The sequence below is a fragment of the Oncorhynchus gorbuscha genome, linkage group LG14 (assembly GCF_021184085.1).
Source record: "Oncorhynchus gorbuscha isolate QuinsamMale2020 ecotype Even-year linkage group LG14, OgorEven_v1.0, whole genome shotgun sequence".
NCBI classification, from domain to species: domain Eukaryota; kingdom Metazoa; phylum Chordata; class Actinopteri; order Salmoniformes; family Salmonidae; genus Oncorhynchus; species Oncorhynchus gorbuscha.
In genome coordinates, this window is record NC_060186.1 from 9,609,492 (window position 1) to 9,631,596 (window position 22,105).

General features: G+C 44.0%; 1 protein-coding gene across 1 annotated transcript in view; it reads right to left on the bottom strand.

Annotated features, from left to right (window-relative positions):
- The window catches only part of LOC123994385 (ankyrin repeat and sterile alpha motif domain-containing protein 1B-like), a 509,344-nt gene that overhangs the window by 409,231 nt on the left and 78,008 nt on the right, over window positions 1-22,105 (bottom strand).

The following is a 22,105-nucleotide window of genomic DNA, read 5'->3' on the forward strand; positions in this document are numbered from 1 at the left end:
TGACCTTCGAAGACTCTCAAGTCAACTTCAATTTTCAATTTTAGGGGCTTTACTGACATGGGAAACATATGTTAACATTGCCAAAGCAAGTGAAATAGATGACAAAAGTGAATTAACCAATAAAACATTTAGAGCAAACATTACACTCACAAAAGTTCCAAAATAATAAGACTTTTCAAAAGTCAATATACACAGTTGAAGTCAGAAGTTTACATACACTTAGGTTGGAGTCATTAAAACTCGTTTTTCAACCACTCCACAAAGTTAACAAATTATTGTTTTGGCAAGTTGGTTAGGGCATCTACTTTGTGCATGACACAAGTCATTTATCCAACAATTGTTTACAGACAGATTATTTCACTTATAATTCACTGTATCACAATTCCAGTGGGTCAGAAGTTTACATACACTAAGTTGACTGTGCCTTTTAAGGAGCTTGGAAAATTCCAGAAAATGATGCCATTGCTTTAGAAGCTTCTGATAGGCTAATTGACATAGTTTGAGTCAATTGGAGGTGTACCTGTGGATGTATTTCAAGGTCTACCTTCAAACTCAGTTCCTCTTTGCTTGACATCATGGGAAAAGGAAAAGAAATCAGCAAAGACCTCAGAAAAACAATGTGTACACCTCCACAAGTCTGGTTCATCCTTGGGAGCAATTTCCAAACGCCTCATCTGTACAAACAATAGTATGCAAGTATAAACACAATGAGACCACACAGCCATCATACCGCTCAGGAAGGAGATGCGTTCTGTCTCCTAGAGACGCAATAAAAAAGCCAGACTATGGTTTGTAACTGCACATGGGAACAAAGATCATACTTTTTGGAGAAATGTCCTCTGTTCTGATGAAACAAAAATAACTGTTTGCCATAATGACCATTGTTATGTTTGGAGGAATAAGGGAGAGGCTTGCAATCTGAAAAACACCATCCCAACCATGGAGAACGAGGTTGGTAGCATCATGTTGTAGGGGTGCTTTGCTACAGGAGGGACTGGTGCACTTCACAAAATAGATGGCATCATGAGGCAGGAAAATTATGTGGATATATTGAAGCAACATCTCAAGACATCAGTCAGGAAGTTAAAGCTTGGTCGCAAATGGGCCTTCCAAATGGACAATTTACCCAAGCATACTTCCAAAGTTGTGACAAAATCGCGTAAGGACAACAAAGTCAAGGTATTGGAGTTGCCATCACAAAGCGCTGATCTCAATCCTATAGTTCTGTGGGCAGAACTGAAAAAGTGTGTGCGAGTAAGGAGGCCTATAAACCTGACTCAGTTATACCAGCTCTGTCAGGAGGAATGGGCCAAAATGTACCCAATTTATTGTGGGAAGCTTGTGGAAGGCTACCCAAAATGTTTGACACAAGTAAAACAATTTAAAGGCAATGCTACCAAATACTAATTGAGTGCATGTAAACTTCTGACCTGGGAATGTGATGAAATAAATCAAATCCGAAAATAATCTCTACTATTATTCTGACATTTCACATTCTTAAAATAAAGTGGTGATCCTAACTGACCTAAAACAGGGCATTTTTACTTGGATTAAATGTCAGGAATTATGAAAAACTGAGTTGAAATGTATTTGGCTAAGGTGTATGTACACTTCCGACGTCAACTGTATAGAGTGTTGTAATGACGTGCAAATAGTTAAAGTACAGAAGGGAAAATAAATAAACATGGGTTGTATTTAGGTTGCATTTACAATGGTGTTTGTTCTTCACTGGTTGCCTTTTATTGTGGCAACAGCTCACAAATGTTGATGATGTGATTGCACACTGTGGTATTTCAGCCAATAGATATGGGAGTTTTTGAAAATTGTATTTGTTTTCAAATTTTTGGTGGATCTGTGTAATCTGAGGAAAATATAGGTCTCTGAAATGGTCATACATTTGGCAAGAGGTTAGGAAGTACAGCTCAGTTTACACCCCATTTTGTGGGCGGTGGGGCACATAGCCTGTCTTCTCTTGAGGTCTGCCATCTGCTGCCTTTCTCAATAGCAAGGCTATGCTGTATATAGTCAAAGTTTTCTGCCACTGTGTACTCTCTGTTTAAGACCAAATAGCATTCTAGTTTTTTCTGTTTTTTTGTTAATTATTTCCAATGTGTCAAGTAATTATCTTTTTGTTTTCTCATGATTTGTTTGGGTCTAATTGTGTTGCTGTCTTGGGGCTCTGTTTGTGCTTGTGAACAGAGCCCCAGGACTAGCTTGCTTAGGGGACTCGTCTCCAGGTTTATTTCTTTGTAGGGTTTGGCTTTGTTATTGATGATTTTGGAATTTGGCCTAATTCTGCTCTGCATTATTTGGTGTTTGACGTTAAACACAGAGGATATTTTTGCAGAATTCTGCATGCAGAGTCTCAATTTGGTGTTTGTCCCATTTTGTGAATTATTGGTTCGTGAGTGGACCCCAGACCTCACAACCATGAAGGGCAATGGGTTCTATAACTGTTACAAGTTCTCGCTCTCTCTCTCACACACACGCACACAAAAGTAGAGCCAGATTTGGAACTCTGCATCACGAGGCTTCGAAATGACAAAGTTCCACAGGAGTACCTTTTTTTTTAAATCCACACACACAAATCTATAGACAGCCATCAGGTATATGTCCCTAGAATAGGGCATAACAATATCTCTTATAAGGGAAAGGAAAGGGGATACCACGTCTTCAGGGCCCGGAGAACAGTGGTTTAACTGCCATGCTCAGGGTCAGAACGACAGATTTTCACCTTGTCAGCTTGGGGATTCGATCCAGCAACCTTTCGGGTACTGGTCCAAACAACACTACTAGCACTGCATCGTAGTAGGGAGGAAGGGCTTTAGTTTGCACTCAGAGAGAGTGATTGACAGCTAACGTGGACAATCGTGGGTCAGATAGGGATCAAACACGCTCCCTTACTGTACACATACATACCAACCCCACTGAATACACTAAACCAACCCACTGAATACACCAGGCCAACCCACTGAATACACCAGGCCAACCCACTGAATACACCAGGCCAACCCACTGAATACACCAGACCAACCCACTGAATACACCAGGCCAACCCACTGAATAGACCAGGCCAACCCACTGAATACACCAGGCCAACCCACTGAATACACCAGGCCAACCCACTGAATACACCAGACCAACACACTGAATACACTAAACCAACACACTGAATACACCAGACCATACCAACACACTGAATACACCAGACTAGGCCAACACACTGAATACACTAAACCAACACACTGAATACACCAGACCATACCAACACACTGAATACACTAGACCATACCAACACACTGAATACACCAGACCAGACCAACACACTGAATACACCAGACCAGACCAACACACTGAATACACCAGACCAGACCAACACACTGAATACACCAGACCAGACCAACACACTGAATACACCAGACCAGACCAACACACTGAATACACCAGACTAGACCAACACACTGAATACACCAGACTAGACCAACACACTGAATACACCAGACTAGACCAACACACTGAATACAGTAGACCAACACACTGAATACACTAGACCATACCAACACACTGAATACACCAGACTAGGCCAACAAACTGAATACAACAGACTAGACCAACACACTGAATACAGTAGACCAACACACTGAATACACTAGACCATACCAACACACTGAATACACTAGACCAACACACTGAATACACCAGACTAGGCCAACAAACTGAATACAACAGACTAGACCAACACACCGAATACACCAGACCAACACACTGAATACAACAGACTAGACCAACACACCGAATACACCAGACCAACACACCGAATACACCAGACCAAAACACCGAATACACAAGACCAACACACTGAATACACTAGACCAACACACCGAATAAACCAGACCAACACACCAAATACACCAGACCAGACCAACACACCGAATACACCAGACCAACACACCGAATACACAAGACCAACACACTGAATACACCAGACCAACACACCGAATACACCAGACCAACACACTGAATACAACAGACCAGACCAACACACCGGATACACCAGACCAACACACCGAATACACCAGACCAAAACACTGAATACACTAGACCAACACACTGAATACACTAGACCAACACACCGAATACACCAGACCAACACACTGAATAAACCAGACCAAAACACTGAATACACAAGACCAACACAATGAATACTCCAGACTAGGCCAACACACTGAATACACAAGACCAACACAATGAATACACCAGACCAACACACTGAATACACAAGACCAATACACCGAATACACAAGACCAACACACTGAATACACCAGACCAACACACTGAATACACAAGACCAACACACCGAATACACTAGACCAACACACTGAATACACTAGACCAACACACCGAATACACCAGACCAACACACCGAATACACCAGACCAACACACCGAATACACTAGACTAGACCAACACACTGAACACACTAGACTAGGCCAACACACTGAATACACAAGACCAACACAATGAATACACCAGACTAGACCAAAACACTGAATACACCAGACTAGGCCAACACACTGAATACACGAGACCATACCAACACACTGAATACACCAGACTAGGCCAACACACTGAATACACGAGACCATACCAACACACTGAATACACAAGACCATACCAACACACTGAATACACGAGACCATACCAACACACTGAATACACGAGACCAACACACTGAATACACAAGACCAACACACGGAATACACCAGACTAGACCAACACACTGAATACATAAGACCATACCAACACACTGAATACACGAGACCATACCAACACACTGAATACACCAGACTAGGCCAACACACTGAATACACGAGACCATACCAACACACTGAATACACGAGACCATACCAACACACTGAATACACGAGACCATACCAACACACTGAATACACGAGACCAACACACTGAATACACAAGACCAACACACGGAATACACCAGACTAGACCAACACACTGAATACACGAGACCAACACAATGAATACACCAGACTAGACCAACACACTGAATACACAAGACCAACACAATGAATACACCAGACTAGGCCAACACACTGAATACACAAGACCAACACAATGAATACACGAGACCGTACCAACACACGGAATACACCAGACTAGACCAACACACTGAATACACTAGACCAACACACTGAATACACAAGACTAGACCAACACACTGAATACACAAGACCAACACAATGAATACACCAGACTAGACCAACACACTGAATACACCAGACTAGACCAACACACTGAATACACCAGACTAGACCAACACACTGAATACACAAGACCAACACAATGAATACACCAGACTAGACCAACACACTGAATACACAAGACTAGACCAACACACTGAATACACAAGACCAACACAATGAATACACCAGACTAGACCAACACACTGAATACACCAGACTAGACCAACACACTGAATACACCAGACTAGACCAACACACTGAATACACAAGACCAACACAATGAATACACCAGACTAGACCAACACACTGAATACACAAGACCAACACAATGAATACACCAGACTAGGCCAACACACTGAATACACAAGACCAACACAATGAATACACCAGACTAGACCAACACACTGTATACACCAGACTAGACCAACACACTGAATACACCAGACTAGACCAACACACTGAATACACCAGACCAACACACTGAATACACCAGACTAGACCAACACACTGAATACACAAGACCAACACAATGAATACACTAGACTAGACCAACACACTGAATACACAAGACCAACACAATGAATACACCAGACTAGGCCAACACACTGAATACACAAGACCAACACAATGAATACACCAGACTAGACCAACACACTGAATACACAAGACCATACCAACACACTGAATACACCAGACTAGACCAACACACTGAATACACGAGACCATACCAACACACTGAATACACAAGACTAGACCAACACACTGAATACACGAGACCATACCAACACACTGAATACACCAGACTAGACCAACACACTGAATACACGAGACCATACCAACACACTGAATACACGAGACCAACACACTGAATACACAAGACCAACACACGGAATACACCAGACTAGACCAACACACTGAATACACGAGACCAACACAATGAATACACCAGACTAGACCAACACACTGAATACACAAGACCAACACAATGAATACACCAGACTAGGCCAACACACTGAATACACAAGACCAACACAATGAATACACGAGACCGTACCAACACACGGAATACACCAGACTAGACCAACACACTGAATACACGAGACCAACACAATGAATACACCAGACTAGACCAACACACTGAATACACAAGACCAACACAATGAATACACCAGACTAGGCCAACACACTGAATACACAAGACCAACACAATGAATACACGAGACCGTACCAACACACGGAATACACCAGACTAGACCAACACACTGAATACACAAGACCAACACACTGAATACACCAGACTAGACCAACACACTGAATACACAAGACTAGACCAACACACTGAATACACAAGACCAACACAATGAATACACCAGACTAGACCAACACACTGAATACACCAGACTAGACCAACACACTGAATACACAAGACCAACACAATGAATACACCAGACTAGACCAACACACTGAATACACCAGACTAGACCAACACACTGAATACACCAGACTAGACCAACACACTGAATACACAAGACCAACACAATGAATACACCAGACTAGACCAACACACTGAATACACAAGACCAACACAATGAATACACCAGACTAGGCCAACACACTGAATACACAAGACCAACACAATGAATACACCAGACTAGACCAACACACTGAATACACCAGACTAGACCAACACACTGAATACACCAGACTAGACCAACACACTGAATACACCAGACCAACACACTGAATACACAAGACCAACACAATGAATACACCAGACTAGACCAACACACTGAATACACAAGACCAACACAATGAATACACCAGACTAGGCCAACACACTGAATACACAAGACCAACACAATGAATACACCAGACTAGACCAACACACTGAATACACGAGACCATACCAACACACTGAATACACCAGACTAGACCAACACACTGAATACACGAGACCATACCAACACACTGAATACACCAGACTAGACCAACACACTGAATACACGAGACCATACCAACACACTGAATACACCAGACTAGACCAACACACTGAATACACGAGACCATACCAACATACTGAATACACCAGACTAGACCAACACACTGAATACACGAGACCATACCAACACACTGAATACACCAGACTAGACCAACACACTGAATACACGAGACCATACCAACACACTGAATACACCAGACTAGACCAACACACTGAATACACCAGACTAGACCAACACACTGAATACACAAGACCAACACAATGAATACACCAGACTAGACCAACACACTGAATACACAAGACCAACACACTGAATACACCAGACCATACCAACACACTGAATACACTAGACTAGGCCAACACACTGAATACACAAGACCAACACAATGAATACTCCAGACTAGGCCAACACACTGAATACACCAGACTAGACCAACACACTGAATACACCAGACCAACACACCGAATACACCAGACCAACACACCGAATACACCAGACCAACACACCGAATACACCAGACCAACACACCGAATACACCAGACCAACACACTGAATACACCAGACAAGACCAACACACTGAATACACCAGACCAACACAATGAGAACACCAGACTGACCATACAGCACTCGCATAAACACACATGCTCTCTCTAGAAATGAACAGAGCACACACACACACACACACACATAGGCCTACTATTCACATACACATCCTTGACACACCCAAAGCGTACAAACACACACACATACATAAAACCTTCACACTAACACCCCTCGCACACACCCTTCACATGAACAACACTCTGATACAAACACACACACCTCCCTCATGTATAAACACAGTGACTGTATGAGAGAGTGTATGAGTCCTTCAGGTGGGACCAGGTGTGAGATAATATGGGGTGACTAGCCACACCCACAACCAAGAGCCTTTAGATAAAGGTGTAATCTGTACATTTGAGAAAACAAAATAAAAAGTGATTTCAAAAAGATGGGTGTTTGTTCACACACCTTGGGTAGTTCCTCCATAGAGGACCATTCAGAACAAGAAACTAAGACACACTGGTACTCCCCAAAATGATGTAATGGGTCTCAGACCATCACAGGGCTAAGAGTTTTAATTTCATATTCTACATTCTATTTCATATTCTACATTCTATTCAAGTTCACATTGTATTCTAGCCCACATTCTACATTTTATTCTACATCCTAGACTGCATTCTGTCACAATTGATTAAATTCAACATATTTTTCACAGTCTACATTCTATTTTATGCTATTTCACGTTCTACACTATTCTATTGCACATTCAACATTCTATTCTACTTCCCATTCTATTTCATTTTCTACATTCTATTTCAACAGTCTTATATTTTCCATCTGGCATTCTATTGCACATTCCACAGCCAATTCCCTCGTCTCCCCCAAGCATGGTCGTGCAGTGGGCTCTATTCTCTTCTACTGTGCTTTCACGATGTGCACAAAAGGCAAGAAGCCATCCTCAAATTGAATTAGGGAGAAACATTAGATTAGAAATACATGTAAACATTCTTGTAGACTAGACGTCTGCTTATTTGGAGATTAGAGAAATATGCAGACTATGTCCCGTCTACTGCCCTTAGACACAACCTCTCTGTCTTTCCTCTCTCCCCGTCACCCCCTCTCCCAGTCACCCCCTCTCTCCATCACCCCCCCCTCCATCACCCCCCTCTCCCCATCACCCCCCCTCTTCCTCCATCACCCCCTCTTCCTCCATCACCCCCCCCCATCACCCCCTCCCCATCACCCCCTCTCCCCATCACCCCCTCTCTCCATCACCCCCTCTCTCCATCACCCCCCTCTCTCCATCACCCCCCTCTCTCCATCACCCCCCTCTCTCCATCACCCCCCTCTCTCCATCACCCCCTCTCTCCATCACCCCCCTCCCCATCACCCTCCTTCCTCCCCCCCTCTCCCCATCACCCCCCTCTCCCCATCACCCCCTCTTCCTCCATGACCCCCCTCTCCCCATCACCCCCTCTCCCCATCACCCCCTCTTCCTCCATCACCCCCCTCTCCCCATCACCTCCCCCTCTCCCCATCACCCCCTCTTCCTCCATCACCCCCCTCTCCCCATCTCCCCCTCTCCCCATCACCACCCCCCTCTCCCCATCACCCCCCTCCCTCCTCCATCCCCCTTCTTCCTCCACCCCCCTCTCCCCATCACCCCCCTCTTCCTCCATCCCCCCCTCTCCCCATCACCCCCCTCCCCGTGCCCCCCCATCACCCCCCTCCCTCCATCACCCCCCCCTCTCTCCACCCCCTCCCCCTCACCCCCCCATCACCTCCCCCTCTCCCCATCACCCCCTCTTCCTCCATCACCCCCCCTCTCCCCATCACCCCCCTCTCTTCCTCAGTCCCCCCTCTCCCCATCACCCCCCTCTCCCCATCACCCCCCCTTCTTCCTCCACCCCCCTCTCCCCATCACCCCCTCTCCCTCCATCACCCCCTCTCTCATGTAGGCCACCCCCCTCTCCCCGTGTGGACTTCTCAATATTGGTAGGCCCCCATCACCCTAACAAACAGCCTGAATAGTATACATGTAGGCCAGTCCCCATCTAACAAACAGCCTGAATAGTATACGTGCCCCCCCGTCACCCTAACAAACAGCCTGAATAGTATACTAGGCCAGTCACCACCCCTAACAAACAGCCTCTGTAGGCCAGTCACCCCCCTAACAAACAGCCTGAATAGTATACTAGGCCAGTCACCACACCCTAACAAACAGCCTGAATAGTATACATGTAGGCCAGTCACCCACCCTAACAAACAGCCTGAATAGTATACTAGGCCAGTCACCACACCCTAACAAACAGCCTGAATAGTATACTGTAGGCCAGTCACCCCCTAACAAACAGCCTGAATAGTATCAGGTCAGTCACCACCCCTAACAAACAGCCTCTAGGCCAGTCACCCCCCTAACAAACAGCCATCTGTTAACAAACAGCCTGAATAGTATACAGTGGACTTCTAACAAACAGCCAATATTGGTAGGCCAGTCACCACACCCTAACAAACAGCCTGAATAGTATAACAAACAGCCTGAATAGTATAGGCCAGTCACCACTCCCTAACAAACAGCCTGAATAGTATACATGTAGGCCAGTCACCACACCCTAACAAACAGCCTGAATAGTATACATGTAGGCCAGTCACCACTCCCTAACAAACAGCCTGAATAGTATACATGTAGGCCAGTCACCTCACCCTAACAAACAGCCTGAATAGTATACAGGTAGGCCAGTCACCACACCCTAACAAACAGCCTGAATAGTATACATGTAGGCCAGTCACCACACCCTAACAAACAGCCTGAATAGTATACAGGTAGGCCAGTCACCACACCCTAACAAACAGCCTGAATAGTATACAGGTAGGCCAGTCACCACACCCTAACAAACAGCCTGAATAGTATACAGGTAGGCCAGTCACCACACCCTAACAAACAGCCTGAATAGTATACATGTAGGCCAGTCACCAGACCCTAACAAACAGCCTGAATAGTATACAGGTAGGCCAGTCACCAGACCCTAACAAACAGCCTGAATAGTATACATGTAGGCCAGTCACCACTCCCTAACAAACAGCCTGAATAGTATACATGTAGGCCAGTCACCACACCCTAACAAACAGCCTGAATAGTATACAGGGAGGCCAGTCACCAGACCCTAACAAACAGCCTGAATAGTATACAGGGAGGCCAGTCACCACTCCCTAACAAACAGCCTGAATAGTATACAGGGAGGCCAGTCACCACTCCCTAACAAACAGCCTGAATAGTATACAGGGAGGCCAGTCACCACTCCCTAACAAACAGCCTGAATAGTATACATGTAGGCCAGTCACCACTCCCTAACAAACAGCCTGAATAGTATACATGTAGGCCAGTCACCACACCCTAACAAACAGCCTGAATAGTATACAGCCAGTCACCAGACCCTAACAAACAGCCTGAATAGTCACCACACCCTAACAAACAGCCGAATGAATAGTATAACAAACAGCCTGAATAGGTAGGCCAGTCACCACACCCTAACAAACAGCCTGAATAGTATACAGGGAGGCCAGTCACCACACCCTAACAAACAGCCTGAATAGTATACATGTAGGCCAGTCACCAGACCCTAACAAACAGCCTGAATAGTATACAGGGAGGCCAGTCACCACACCCTAACAAACAGCCTGAATAGTATACATGTAGGCCAGTCACCAGACCCTAACAAACAGCCTGAATAGTATACATGTAGGCCAGTCACCACTCCCTAACAAACAGCCTGAATAGTATACATGTAGGCCAGTCACTAACAAACAGCCTGAATAGCATACATGTAGGCCAGACCCTAACAAACAGCCTGAATAGTATACAGGTAGGCCAGTCACCAGACCCTAACAAACAGCCTGAATAGTATACATGTAGGCCAGTCACAGTCACACCCTAACAAACAGCCTGAATAGTATACATAGGCCAGTCACCAGACCCTAACAAACAGCCTGAATAGTATACATGTAGGCCAGTCACCACACCCTAACAAACAGCCTGAATAGTATACATGTAGGCCAGTCACCAGACCCTAACAAACAGCCTGAATAGTATACATGTAGGCCAGTCACCAGACCCTAACAAACAGCCTGAATAGTATACATGTAGGCCAGTCACCACACCCTAACAAACAGCCTGAATAGTATACATGGAGGCCAGTCACCACACCCTAACAAACAGCCTGAATAGTATACAGGTAGGCCAGTCACCAGACCCTAACAAACAGCCTGAATAGTATACATGTAGGCCAGTCACCACTCCCTAACAAACAGCCTGAATAGTATACATGTAGGCCAGTCACCAGACCCTAACAAACAGCCTGAATAGTATACAGGTAGGCCAGTCACCAGACCCTAACAAACAGCCTGAATAGAATAGTATAACAAACAGCCTGAATAGGTAGGCCAGTCACCACTCCCTAACAAACAGCCTGAATAGTATACATGTAGGCCAGTCACCAGACCATAACAAACAGCCTGAATAGCATACATGCTATTTCTTAGACTTGGCTTCCTTTTAAAAACGTTTCCAATAAAGCTTAACTCCAACATACAGACCTTCAGGATAATTATTCATGTGGTTTCATTGGCTTTATTAATGTGGTTTCATGAGTGACTTTATTTGGGCATGATTAGGTTGACTTTCCACGGAATCGCCCTATAGCCTCTAACAGGAAATCAAAGTGGACATGAACATGTAAGGGACTGGTGAGCAGATCGAAGGAGTGGAAGAAGACATTCCTCATTTCCTGCTTGTGTGTTATTGGTTGTTGGTAGCAGCTGTGGGAAGGTAACAGCACTGGAGGGACACACTAATTAACCTGACCGAGGTGGTGGGCTGACACCCACACAATGTCAATATTTTCACACATTCTTAAACTCTTACAGGTATAAATAAATACACACACGAGAAAAACAGCTTTCTACAGCCCAGATTTAATTCACCTCCCATCCCCAGACACATGCAGCTCCAGGGCAGTAAATGCTGCATGAGACACCGTAATGCCATTACCAGACGTGTGTGAGACGGGGGTGAATCAGTCACACTCAATAGTGTGTGGGTGTAAAGGTTTGGAATATGCACGCATTTAAAAAGACAGAGACAAAACAGTGCATTCAAACGTTGATTCACATATATATACAGCATTTATACCGTGTTCTAGCAAACAAAACCCCACTTAACTTTCACTTCAAAGCTAAGAAGTGTATAGGCATACGTGTTACGCACGCCTCTATGAAGAGGGAACGCAACACCCTGCTACAATTAAACTCTCCGTGAAGTGAAAAAGGTCTGGACTGTAGGTGCAAGTAAGGATGACAACAGACAGAATGTGGTACCGCTTACAAGGACTTTATTCCTTTACACGGTAATATGGGGAAAAGGGGCTTGACGGAACCAAAGCAAAGAAAGTAAATCTCAAAGCCCCCCCTCTCCTATCTTACCTGCCTACCCACTACTTACCTAATTTAGCACCACCTGGTGCCCTAACCAAAATACAGGGGGTGGTCCACCCAGGTCTTACCTAGTGTGCCTAGACAGCGAATATACTACGGGTATATGTATGCCCACGGGCCTCTTGCCTAAGCACTCCCTAGGTGCCTTCCCCTTCCCCCCTGGGAACAAATGAAACAGAATATTAAACCATTTTCACAAAGAAACAAAGGACATCAAATAAGCTCTGAGCAACAAACTCAGAAAACATACCAACTCTCGGCAATGACCTTCCGGCAATGACCTCCCAGCAAAATCTCTCTAGCAAAACCTCTCTAGCAAAACTACCTCTAGCAAAATCTCTCTAGCAAAACTACCTCTAGCAAAATCTCTCTAGCAAAACTACCTCCAGCAAAATCTCTCTAGCAAAACTACCTCCAGCAAAATCTCTCTAGCAAAACTACCTCCAGCAAAATCTCTCTAGCAAAACTACCTCCAGCAAAATCTCTCTAGCAAAACTACCTCCAGCAAAATCTCTCTCCTGAACAGAACACTGGCTTTTATATATAGCTTCAGATTGAATGGGTAATTGGAGACAGCTGTGTCTTGACGAGGGGGCGGGGTCAGCTCTCCAATTAGCCATAGAGTCAACCAATCAGCTGCTTGAGGGATTTCAGGAAGCCATTTCCTGAAATAAACACATGCAAACATAAACTACAACACATAAACTGGGGAACATAACACGCCCACCACAAAAATTGCAAACCTAGTTTTGCAATAACAAAAGCCAACGCATCCCCAGTTAGTAAACCCGTGACAGAGCGTCAGCAACCACATTCGCCGAGCCCTTCACATAAGCGATCTGTACATTATGTTAGTAGGAACTGGTTACCTGACCTGGTTTTCGGCAATGGACCTACACAATCAATTATCACTCTTTCAAACGGTTCCCCCACCACAGGAATCGGGCAGAGTGGCGCTCGTGGAACTGTTTGATTCACTTTCCCAGTGACTTGACATATGTGACAAGTTTTACAAAATTGGACCACGTCAGACTTCAAACCTGGCCAGAAGAAATGACGAAGGACCCGGTTATAAGTCTTTGTGATCCCCAAGTGTCCAGACCACGCCTGGTCATGGGCAAGTGACAGCACCTGCAGTCTGAACGGTGTAGGAACAACCACTTGACACACTTCACTCCAGTCATTAACGGTGTCATGAGATGCCCATTTACGCATCAAAACTCCTGCTTCCATAAAGTAGGCGGCCTCTCTAGTTTTAGCTTCCTCAATGGAACTTACCGAAGCAAAACACTTGCGAAGACTGGTGTCTTCTTTTTGACATTCAATCACCTTCTCTGGGGTGACAGACAAAAGAATGTCATGTAATTGGGGCGCGATTTCGTTTTCCCCTGCCTTAGTGTTTACGGGGGTAAAAACAGTGGGCATTGCAGAAGGCATACTCTGTGCATTGTCTTCTACTTCAACCTTCTCAAAAATGGAACTAGTCAAATCCACCACATCTCCTAACTCTCATGTGAAACCACACACTAAATCCAATGGATGAGATGAACACACACACAAACCCCTACAACACCACGATGTGACAGTCTTATAAGCCCATGTGCATGACACTCTAATGAAATAATGAAAGACAAACACACAACCTCTAGCATTTCTTCAAACTAACGTTTTATGAAAATCTCATATTACACAATCTCATCTTCTGCTTTACCGAATTAGAAATCCATCCCAAAACCTGACTTAGAGAGAAATGACTTAAAAGTAAATGTAAGTGGTGTTTCTAAACCTACAACACATCTCAATTATATCACAATTCAACAAAGACACACACACACACACACACACATCACAATTCAACAAACAAACACACACACACACACAAACATGTCACAATTCAACAAACACACACACACACACGTCACAATTCAACAACACACACACACACGTCACAATTCAACAAACACACACACACGTCACAATTCAACAAACACACACACATCACAATTAAACAAACACACACACATCACAATTAAACAAACACACACACACACACGTCACAATTCAACAAACACACACACAAACACACACACATCACAATTCAACAAACAAACACACACAAACACACACACATCACAATTCAACAAACAAACACACACAAACACGTCACAATTCAACAAACACACACGTCACAATTCAACAAACACACACACACACACACAAACATCACAATTCAACAAACACGTCACAATTCAACAAACACACACACAGACACACACCAGTTTCCATGGCAACATTCTAATAGCCAGTAATTTTGTTGAAATCTAATTTGATCTGAGAAATTCAACAAATTAATTACAACCAAAATTGGCCATTTTAATTTAAGGGATTCATATAATCTCCATGCCAATCCTACTCCAACAACTAGTATACAGTATGAGTTTTCTATGTCTAACAAGTACTATGGAGCTGTGGCTTGGAGTATTGCTTCTTCATCCTTTTGAAATATATTCCCTGAGAATCGGCTGATGTTTTTTCCCTGTTCAGATAAATTAGCCATTGAAGTCACTTGCATAAATGAATGTGAAGTCGCACCGTTTTATAAATGTTGCTGGTCTCGTGTTTATTAAATGGATCACAACATTTTCTTTGCAATTTAGGGTCAAAAAAACATTAGCTTTCAATCATCACGATAAAATACATTGTTTGGCCAGCCTCACAATTATTATAATAATGATAATAATGATAATCATCCCTTAGGCTGCAGTAGTTCTAATGGTTTTAATGTTATGGTCTCTAATGTTGTTCAATGGTAAAAGTCCCAAACAACCATACACTGTGTTCCGTAACGGTACTGGATTGAGTTTAATGGTAAATGTTCATATTATTTTATTAGAGATGGCACAGCATTTTAGTCACTAGCCCAGTTCTCCATCAGTATTAGTAATAAAAGCCTTCATATGAGAATTGCACCATAGCGACAGCCCTGTCAGAGAGCTGCCATTTGTTGGTTTATTCAAGGAGGGTTGTTTTGAAGCATTAGGTTGGTTTATTTAAATTCAACCTTTATTTAGCTAGGCAAGTCAGTTAAGAACCAAGTCTTATTTACAATGACGGCCTCAGTGCTAAGAGAAGGACAACATGAACTGCGTTCATGGAGGACTGGCTTGACTTGTGAGGATGACTAAACAATTCATTTTCATCATGAGCAAAGGTTATTGGTTTTCTACCCAAAGTTGCAAAATGTTGTGATCCATTTAATAAACACAAGAGACCAGCAACATTTGATTTGACATTTATCAAACGGTGTGGCAGCAGCAGGAACAGCGGCATCTAGTGGGAAAAACATGGTACTTTCACACTCATTTAAGCAAGCGACTTCAATGGCTAATTTATCTGAACAGAGGGAATAAAACATCAACAAATTAACAGGCAATATATTAAACAAATGAACAGGCAATATTCCAAGCCGCAGCTCCTTACTACTTGCCAGACATAGTGAATGTATACTGTATACTGGTTGTTGGGGAAGGACTGGCGTGGGAGGTCCGTGGCTGGCTTTGGAACATTTTATTGGATTCCTTATGTCTTACTCAATGGTAAGAAGAAGGTCAGTCCCAATCGGATTTTAGGTACTATATTTACTGAATATTATGTGAATCGTATAGATCCAAAAGGGCCAGTTTGGGTGCAATCAAATTAGCTTTATAATGTTGCAGGAATCTTATCTGTTTCTAACAACAGAAAGGATTTCAGAACAATCTGTGATGGTGGGTGTCAGAGCCTGCTGAAATGACATGGAACGACTCCACAGGAAGTTATTCATTAGGAGATCAAACTGCCCTCTGATCCACTTCACTCACTCACTCACACACACACACAGTGACTGGCAGGAGCAACTGACCCCTTTCTTGCATTCCGACTCGACAATAATGAAAACCAGACACGGCCAATCGATAGCCACAGTACAAGCCCCATCCCCCCCGGGATTCAGGAAGTCTATTGATGGGCTTTGATCATTGACCATCTTGTCATCCTGCCGGTCAGTTTGTCTGTGGGAGAGGGACACAGGATGTGACAGGGTTGCATCGTGAATGACACCCTATTTCATATACACTGAGTACATAAAACATGAACTATTTCCATGAATGGGGTCTGGTGCCAGGCTTGTGTGTCAAAAGCTGCAACGCTGCTCGGTTTTTATGCTTAACAGTTTCACCTGGGTATCAAGAATGGTCAGCCACCCAAAAGACATCCAGCCAACTGAACACAACTGTGGGAAGCATTGGAGTCCACATGGACCAGCATCCCTGTGGAACACTTTCAACACCCTGTAGAGTCCATGCCTCCATGACTTGAGGCTATTCTGAGGGCAAAAGGATGGTGGTGCAACTCAATATTAGGAAGGTGTTCCTAATGTTTTGTATATTCAGCATGTATGCACTAGTTTTGACCAGGGCCCATAAGGCAAAAGTAGTGCACTACATAGGGAATAGGGTGCCAATTAGGACGCAAACATGTAGTGATGAGGCATTTCTGGTTTCCTTAGTAAATGTGGGACAATGCATTGAGGCTTTAGCAGTTAAATGCCCTGAGTGGCTACACTAATGAGTTGGATTTACTCAACACAGAGAATTCATGAAATGATTATCTCGATTTGTCTGAGAGGGACTTTGTTTCTATAGGAGGTGAATTGTCCGACAGAGCGAAGTACCCTCTGTTCGTCCTAGTCGGACAATACCTGCTGGGTCTTGATCGTCAAACCGCAAAAAAACACCAATTCAATATACCACCTCTTTGAAGCTACTGTTCACACACACACACACACACACACACACACACACACACACACACACACACACACACACACACACACACACACACACACACACACACACACACACACACACACTTCCAGATGTGTTTGACCTATTACTCCTCTCATAGATATTCTCCTCACAGTACATTGAACAGTGTTAAATTAATACTTAAAGTATATTTAAACACCATCTTAGAGTACATATGGTATCACTCTACAGAGTGTAAAAAGTACTCAGATTATAGTGTTACATTGTGATTGCTAATGTAACACTCCATAGTGCAAAAAATAACACTGCATTACACTTGCCAGTGTTACTCAAATGTAACATTATGGGGTAATTAAAACTCAGTGTTATTTCTATTGAACACTTGTGCTGATCTAGAGTTAACTCCTATTAGTGTTAAACCAAAACACTGTTACAGGCAGTCATTTTGGTTATTGTTTTAAAGGGTAATTCCCCTTTCAACCTCATTTTCATTATCTCCAGCACAATATCAGTGTCTACATACTGTATGTGTAAATGGCACATTTCAACATTCTGTACTGTCAAATTTTATTGGGCGCATACACATAGTTAGCAAATGTTAATGTGACAGTAGCGAAATGCTTGTGCTTCTAGTTCCAACAGTGCAGTAATATCTAACAAGTAATCTAATAATTCCCCAACAACTACCTAATACACACACATCTAAAGGGGTGAATGAGAATATGTACATATAAGTATATGGATGAGTGAAAGCCGAGCGGCATAGGTAAGGTGCAGTAGGATGGTATAACGTTTTTAAATGTATTTTACCTTTATTTAACTAGGCAAGTCAGTTAAGAACAAATTCTTATTTTCAATGACGGCTTACAGGTTAACTGCCTTGTTCAGGTGCAGAACGACAGATTTTTACCTTGTCAGCTGGGGGATTCGAACTTGCAACCTTTCGGTTACTAGCACAATGCTCTAACCAGTAGGCTACCCTGCCACCGGCCCATCAGAAAACACAGTAAATACAGTATATACACATGTGATGAGTAATGTAAGATATGTAAACATGATTAAAGTGGAATTATTTAAAGTGCCATTGTTTAAAGTGACTAGTGATCCATTTATTAGTGTCCAGTGATTGGGTCTCAATGTAGGCAGCAGCCTCTCGGAGTTAGTGACTGCTGTTTAGCAGTCTGATGGCCTTGAGATACAAGCTGTTTTTCAACCTCTCGGTCACAGCTTTGATGCACCTGTACTGACCTCGCCTTCTGGATGATAGCGGTGTGAACAAGCAGTGGCTCGATGTTGGTTGTTGTCCTTGATGATCTTCTTGGTCTTCCTGTGACATCGAGTGCTGTAGGTGATGCGTTGTGCAGACCACACCACCCTCTGCGGTTGAAGACGGTGCAGTTGCCATATCAGCCTGTGATACAGCCCGACAGGATGCTCTCGATTGTGCATCTGTAAAAGTTTGTCAGGGTTTTGGGTGACAAGCCAAATTTCTTTAGCCTCCTGAGGCTGTGTGGGTGGACCTTTTCAGTTTGTCTGTGATGTGTACACCAGGAACTTAAAACTGTCCACCTTCTCCACTGCTGTCCCTTCGGTGTGGATAGGGGGGTGCGCTCTCTCTGCTGTTCCTGAAGTCCACAATCATCTCCTTTGTTTGTTGACGTTGAGTGAGTGGTTGTTTTCCTGACACCACTCTCCGAGTGCCCTCATCTCCTCCCTGTAGGTTGTCTCGTAGTTGTTGGTGCTCAAGCCCACTACTGTTGTGTTCTCTGCAAACTTGATGACTGAGTTGGAGCCATGCATGGCCACGCAGTCGTGGGTGAACAGGGAGTACAGGAGAGGGATGAGCACACACACCCTTGTGGGGCCCAAGTGTTGAGGATCAGCGAAGATGTTGTTTCCTACCTTCACCACCTGAGGGTGGCCCGTCAGAAAGTCCAAGACCCAGTTGCACAGGATGGGGTTGAGACCCAGGGCCTCCAGCTTGATGATGAGCTTGGAGGGTACTATGGTGTTGAATGCTGAACTGTCGTCAATGAACAGTATGCTTACATAGGTATTATTTTTGTCCAGATGGGATAGGGCAGTATGCATTGTTATGGCGATTGTGTCATCGGTGGACCTGTTGGGGCTGTATACAAACTGAAGTGGGTCTAGGGTGGCCGGTGAGGTGGTGGTGATATGATTCTTGACTTGCCTCTCAAAGCTCTACATGATGTCAGAAGTGAGTGCTACGGGGCGATAGGCATTTAGTTCAGTTACCTTAGCTTTCTTGGGAACAGGAACAATGGTAGCCATCTTGAAGCATGTCGGGACAACAGACTGGGATAGGGAGCGATTGAATATGTCCTTAAACACACCAGCCAGCTGGCCTGAGCATGCTCTGAGGACGCGGCTGGGTATGCCGTCTGGGCCAGCAGCCTTGCGAGGGTTAACAAGTTTAAATGGTTTACATCAGCCACGGAGAAGGAGGGAGAGGGCGCAGTCATTGTTAGCGAGCCGTGGCACTGTGGATGGTGGCACTGTATTTTCCTCAAAGCGGGCAAAGAAGGTGTTTAGTTTGTCTGGAAGCGTGACATTGGTGTCTGTGACGTGGCTGTTTTTGTAGTCCATGATTTCCTGAAGACCCTGCCACATATGTCTCATGTCTGAGCCGCTGAATTGTGACTCCATCTTGTCCCTGTACCGGCATATCGCTTGTTTGATTGCCTTGCGGAGGGAATAACTACACTGTTTTTATTCAGCCATATTTTCAGACCTCTTTCCATGGTTAAATGTGGTGGATCGCGCTTTCAGTTTTGCGCGAATGCCGTCATCCACGGTTTCTGGTTAGGGTAGGTTTTAATAGTCATAGTGGGTAAAACATCTCCAATACACTTCTTTATAAATCACACTCACCGAGTCAGCGTATAGGTCAATGTTCTTCTCTGAGGCTCACCGGAACATATTACAGTCCGCGTGATCAAAACAATCTTGAAGCGTTGCATTTGTTCTCAAATTTGATTTATTAAAATCCCTAGCTACAATAAATGCAGCCTCCGGATATACAGTTTCCAGTTTACATAGAGTCCAGTGCCGCCTTGGTGTTCGCTTGAGGGGGAATGTACACACCTGTGACAATAACTGATGAGTATAACTGACAATAACTGATGAAAATGGCCGGCATTTTATTGAGTTCCTGTATGTTGTTATGATAACACCATGAATCGTTAATCATAAAGCATACACCCCTGCCCTTCCTCTTCCCAGAGAGGTGATTATCGCTGTTGGGCGCAATGCATGGAGAAGCTTGGTGGCTGAACCAATTCCGACAACATATCCTGAAAGAGCCATGTTTCCGTGAAGCAGAGAATGTTACAATCTCTGATGTCTCTCTGGAAGGCAACCCTTGCCCGAATTTCATCTACCTTGTTGTCAAGAGGCTGGACATTGGTGAGTAGTATACTCGGGAGCGGTGAGCGATGTGCACATCTACGGAGCCTGACCAGAAGGCCGCTCCGTCTGCCCCCAGTGCGGTGCCGTTGTTTTGGGTCGGCTACTTTGATTAGATCCATTGTCCTGGGTGGTGGTCCGAGCAAGCCTTTCGCTACACTTGCATTAACATCTGCTCACCATGTGTATGTGACCAAGAACATTTGATTTGAACAGAGGCTCCGCTTCAGGAAAGTCGTATTCCTGGTCGTAATGTAGGTAAGTTGACGTTGCTCTTATATCCAATAGTTCCTCCAGGCTGTATGTAGTAAGACTTAAGATTTCCTGGGGTAACAGCGTAAGAAATAACACATAAAAAAACAAAATACTGCGTAGTTCCGTACAGTACTGTACTGTCCAAACTGGGGAACCCAACTGTGGTTTGTGACTACTATGATTTCCCATTGCAGTCAATTCAATTGCAGAAATTGTGTTACTGATTGTTAACGGAATTGAGTTCTAATCACTTAGTAATTCATAAACAAAATTGATATCAATAAAAACAATTGCTCTCAAACTAATTGATAGGTCTACCTT